The following is a 6,047-nucleotide window of genomic DNA, read 5'->3' on the forward strand; positions in this document are numbered from 1 at the left end:
TTTTCTTAAAGTCAACCTAAGTTCTCCAATGGCACTCATCTCTACTTCATGACCACAGAACTCCTGATCTATTTTCTCGTGGAAGTTTAAAACGACATCTGTTTCCAGATTAAAATAACCAATGCCCAGGATACAAAGGAAGACGGTTGGAAGAGGGTTGTCCAAGTTTCACTTGATGATAGTCCATGGAGAGATCCACAGAATTCAAATGAAAGAGCTGGTGGTCTCACAATGACATAGTCTAACTAAAGTGAGCTGGAGAAAAGACAGTGTAGCCCAAACAGAACCAACCCTAGAAGAAGAATAGGAAGAATGAAGGAAGGGAGGAAGTTTCTTGGTAAGTTTCACAACTCTGCCCTGTTGAGTGGTAGGGAAATTCTAGAGACCCCCAAGAGCCTGACCCATTTTGGCAGGAAATATACTCTTGTGTGGGGAAGCCATAAGCACTGATAAAGGCTACAAGGGGGTGCACAGTTTCATAAAGCACAGTGATCATAGACCAGAGCTAAGGGAATCATGCTCCCAAGTCAGAAACTACAAAACTCAAACGTAGAGTGAATGGTCCTTCAGGGAGGAACTCTGTGTCAGCCACTCAAACTTGACCCCAAGCTGCGAAGGTAAGTTTCATAGAACAGCTGAAAATGGAGAGCAGAAGGTGCCACATAAAAAGGACTTAAAACAAACAACTAGAAGGAAAGAAACTGTTCAAGGGTTCTCAGGAATGAAGGGTGATATTGGTTATAGGTGGACAGATGCACAAAAACAGTACCACCAAGGTTTCCTGTTCCGCAGTCCTTTGGTAAGGGGAAAGAGGATCCAGGATGCAAGGGATGGAAGCAAAGATGAGTTTCTCAAGGCCAGATGAGGAGAATGCACACTGTCGCCTATGATGAAACACAAAGCTGGAGGTGATGGGTGATGGAATGTATCACTGAAGAGGGTGTTAGGTGAGAGCCTCATGGTAGAAATCACATGGTCACAGAGAAATGGGGGCCACGAGGTCATAGTGGTTCATTCCCGCCTGGATAGGAAGGTGCAATCTCACAGAGAAGGTCTGTTGATGTGCGGGTGGTAGAAGGCACACAAGTCTTCATAGTGACAGTGTTCCTTTTTTGGCAAAGTATCTGCAGATGGGGCCAAAGGATTTGCCTTCTAAAGCCTAGGATCCATCTTTCAGTGGTTTTCGAGCCTTTAAGAATATTTTTGCTTTTTGTGAAAGCCTCCCCTGGAGACATCTACATGATCTGGTACCAGAAAGGGAGGTTCAGATTGACTCCCCACCAACCACGACCATAAGGCCCAAAGCTGGGGCCTAGGCCTTCCAGAATTGAGCCTCTACCCCGGGGAGGAGGTGAGAGACTTAGTAGTGGTGCATTTGACATCTCCAGGTTTTCTGTTGGCCTTGGATGGAGGGTCCCGGAGGCTGGGCCATCCAATGGGACTCCCCTCATCCCACTCTCCTCACGTTCATGAATGTGGGTTTTACTGAGGTGGAGACTGTAGCTGCTGATTTGGCTTTTTTTTGTTCCAGTGTTGCATTTGTAGCAATAGCAATCATCCCAGTAGAAAGGATTTTTGTTTTCTTGAAACTGAGATGCAATCCATATTGAAAGCTACATGTAGTGTTTAAGACTGAGAAAAATCTTCAATTTCTTCTAATATTTGGCATTAGCAGTTAGTGTTAAGTAACCTGACTCAAGGAAGAAATCAGAGAGAACGAGAGAAAGCTTAATGCAGCTTTATTAAACGAGGTAATAGGGGAGCTCCCGGGTGAAGTTCCTCATTCTGAGGATGCAGACTGGGGAAGTCACGTTGTGAACTTATTGGGGAGGGTTTTTATAACAGAGTCTTTAGGGAGGGAAATTCCACTCTAATTTACAATCCACCTGCTAGCCCAGAGAAGCAGGCAAGGCTGTTGCTCTTCTTAGCAGCAGCAGGAAAGGACATCAACATTCAAATTCTGAATGCTTCATTCTATTTAGCCCCCTTTGTCCAGACTTAACAGTTAGCATGTAAACTTGAGGAATATGGATATTATCATATGAATGACATGATTGTGTTTCAGAGTACTACTGATGTTAGGAAGACTCTAATGAGAATAATTGATGCAGTGATTTTAACTATGGGCTTGCACATGTGGAAGATACGGAGGATGACTTAGGATCATGTAAGGTTAAGATCTGCTGTTCACAGGATCAATATGATTTGTATTCAACTTAACAGCATCTAATAACAACCACATTCTTCACTCTACACAACCCCTCTCTGTCTACTCTCAGCATGGTATAAACAAAATAGCAAAAGAAGAATGTTAATATAGTAAAAGCAAAGTTGTTGTTATGTGCCGTCAAGTCGTTTCCGACTCATAGCGACCCTATGTACAACAGCCCTAAACCCTGCTCTATCCAGTGCCAATCTCACTGCCTCTGACACACCCATCCCGATTACCCCAGTCACTGAATCAATCCACCTCATAGAGTGTCTTCCCCTCCTGTGCCGTCCTTCCACTCTGCCCAGCATGATGTCCCTCTCCAAAGACCAGTCTCTCCTTACAACATGTCCAAAGTATGTCAGGCAAAGCCCCAGAATCCTTGCCTCCAAGGAGCAGCCTGGTTTAACCCTCTCTAAGATGAATCTATTTGTTTTCTTGGCAGTCCATGGTACATTCAGTACTCTTCTCCAGCACCCAGCTCAAAGGCATCAATTCTCCTTCTATCCTCCCTAGTCATTGTCCAAATCTCTGATGCATAACAAGTGATTGCAGAAACCATGGCCTGTATCAGGTGCACCTTAGTCTCCAGAGAGACACCGTTGCTCTTGAGCACTTTAGAGAGGTCCCTAACCACAGACTTTCCCATCGCATGGTGGAGAAAGAGACAGATTCTTGATTCACATAGTATCAGGATTACAAATTGCAAACATTGTTCTAAAATTCTGCAGGGTTTCTGTTTTGTTGGGTTTTGTTGTTGTAGTTGTTTTTATAAATACATCTGGAGGCAAGGTGGTTTTGAAGTCTTGACCATAATTAGTATGCTCTTCCACCCTAGGGAATGGGGTGAGAAGGGAAAGCCAAAGGTGGGAATGTCAGAACTGAAGAGATTAGGAGAATTGGGAAAGTTCCATTTGGGATCTGTAAAGACCTGGTAATGATGAGCACAGTACTGTGATGATTAATTTTATAAAACATTATGAATGGGAATGATTGTGTGAAACACAATATGAATGAAGGATAGTGTAAAACACAATTTATACAAACTTTATAAGCAAAGCAATATAAAATAATAATAATAATAATTAATAATAATAAAAACAACAACACAAAAACACCCAACACAGAAACAATGGAAGGTCTGGGAAGAATACACTGTAAATTTAAGCCCTAGAACTAAATCTTCTTGTCTGGAAATTAAGCAAAATAGGGAGACACCCTGGAGCCACTCAAAAGTCTTCAGCTCTCTCCGAACTAGTCTGTGTCAAGATATCTACATGGTTCTCTTATCCTATCTCTAATATAGTTGCTGAATCGTAAGTGGAATGTCTTCCTAAAATAACTTTTAAATCAAATCATACTTCATTTTTCTTTTTGCCCCCAGGGTCAAGTCAAAATTCTCGACTAGCCTTAAAATCTTTGTTTATGTCTCTCATTTTAGAAGGACCTCCTCTCATTCTTTAATTCTCAAGATCCAGTAATACTATGTATCTTTCTTTAAATGCTCTCAATTGGTCCTCTTGCCTCCAGATGTTAACACAAGATAGTTTTTCCCAAGAGAGTTATTTTTCACCCCATTTGCTATTTTTTTGATAGATGCCATCAAATCAACTATGACTCATGGTGACTTTATGAACAATATATCTAAGCCTTATACTGTCTTATGCTACCTCATCATCTCTGTTTCGCTCGAGCTGACTGTCACAGTCAGTATCAATCCATTTTGTTTAGAGTCTTTTACTCTTCCTCCACCCCTCCACCTTTCCAAGCATGATGGTTTCTTTCCAAGGATTGGGCCCTTCTGATAATTTGACCAATGTATGAGGGAGGAAATTTCACCATCCTTGACTTTACCTAGCATCCTGCTTGCACTTTCTCAAAGACAGACTTGTTCGTCTGGCAGTCCCTGAGATAGGCAGTACTCTTCTTCAACACCACAACCCAGAGACTTGATTTTCCTCCTATCATGATTATTCACTCTCTGATTTACAGGCAAATAGCAACTAATTTAAAAGATCATGGTTTAGATCAGGCTGACACTGGTCTTTAAACCTACATTGTTTCTTTTTTGCACTATAAAAAGATCCATGGCAGGAGATTTCCCTAATGAAACAGCACACATCTCTTATATATTCTCGATATATATGCTTCAAAGTAACTCTTTCTTAAAAAGTTGTCTCTCAGTCCTCCATCTAGATTGTTTCCTTTCTGTGTTCCACAGATGGCTACTTTATTTTGTTTTACAGTTTTATGTACTTTAAGTTATAATTGACAAGTACTTGTACTAACATGCTTTCTTCTACTTGATGATGACCTTTGGAAGGGCATTATTGAGGATTGACTGTCATCTTCCATAATTAACCACCACCAGCACTACTTATGAAAGTGACCTTATTTCCACTGTTTGTTGTTGTCATGTTGTCTAGTCAGAACTGACTAACAGCTGACTCTTCAACATGTTTTCAAAGGTTGAAAATCAAATAAAGGAGATTGTCCGTCTTCCTTCGTTGGAGAAGCTGGTGCATTTGAACAGTCTGCATTTGGTGGCAGTACTTCTCCTTACCCACTAAGCCATCAGAGTTCCTGTTTCTAATAAGAATTTTTTAAAATATTATCAATTAAGTCGACATGTTGTGATTGTTGTTGTTGTTGTTGTTGTCGTTATGTGCTGTTGAGTGGAGTATGGCCGATAGTAACACTATGAGCAAGGGAGCTGAACCCTTTCCTATCCTGTGCCAGCCTCACCCTTCCTGACACACTAGAGCCCATGTGATAGTCACTGTATCGATCTACCTGGTTCTTCAACCTTCCACCTTTTAAAGCATGATGATGTTACTCTCCAAGAAACAATCTCTCCTAACAACAGGCCCAAAGTATGTGAGACAAAGCTTCATCATCCTTCCCCTCCAAGGAACACTCTGGCTGTATCCTCTCCAAGACATACATATTTGTTTGTTCTTTTGGCAGTCCATGGGATGTTTAGTACTCTACTCCAACACCACAGTTCAAAGGCATCAATTCTTCTGTTATCATCATTCATTGTGCAGTCTTGGATGCATAGCAAATGATTGGAAAGACCATGGCCTGAATCAGATGCACCTTGGTCCTCAAACTGAAATCACTGCTCCCCAGTAATTTGGAGAGGTTTCTGACTGCAGACTTTCCTAGCACATCTTCTGATTTTCTGACTGCTGATGTTGAGAGCATTGATTATGGATCCAAGTAAGATGAAGTTGTTGATAGTTTCAATCTTTCTGCTTTATAACATTGAGAAACAATTCATATTGAAGGCTGTATTCTTTTCTGTTCTGCAACAAATGTTTCAAGTCCTCCTCACTTTCAGCAAGTAAATTGTATCATCTGCATTAGATAGGTTATTGATAAGTCTACCTCTGATATTGATGCCTTATTCTTCATAGAGTCCAGCTTCTTGAATAATTTGGTCAAAATATAGATTGGATAGGTATGGGGAAAGAATGCAACCCTTTCTTAATTTTAACTCATGTAGTGTTTCCTTTTATTGTACACAGGGTTTTTAAAGTCATGCTATTTTGGATGTGGATGGCCAATCCTTCTTCCTAATCTGCCTTAATCTAAATGCTCAGATTTATAACAGTATCTGACAGACAAGCACTTTACCAAAAAGAGCAGATGAAAGATATTTCCCCAATTGTAGAAATAACCAGTAGTTTCACTGTTGTCCCTGCCTTTGATTGCTTATAAAGATCAAAGACTACAGCCTTCAATGTATATCACACCTTAATAAAAATAAAATCTTTATCACCAGCATTCCTTTCTACTCCAACCTACTCCCTTCAACACCCATCTCTCACTATAC

At 40.8% G+C, this 6,047-nt stretch overlaps 1 pseudogene; it reads right to left on the reverse strand.

Moving 5' to 3' along the window:
• Positions 1 to 1,041: 1,041 nt before the first annotated feature.
• LOC102857910 lies at positions 1,042 to 4,070 on the reverse strand (annotated as a pseudogene).
• Positions 4,071 to 6,047: the final 1,977 nt, after the last annotated feature.

The sequence above is a fragment of the Elephantulus edwardii genome, unplaced genomic scaffold (assembly GCF_000299155.1).
Source record: "Elephantulus edwardii isolate Elephantulus edwardi_28Jun2011 unplaced genomic scaffold, EleEdw1.0 scaffold00034, whole genome shotgun sequence".
In the NCBI taxonomy this organism is placed as follows: Eukaryota; Metazoa; Chordata; class Mammalia; order Macroscelidea; family Macroscelididae; genus Elephantulus; species Elephantulus edwardii.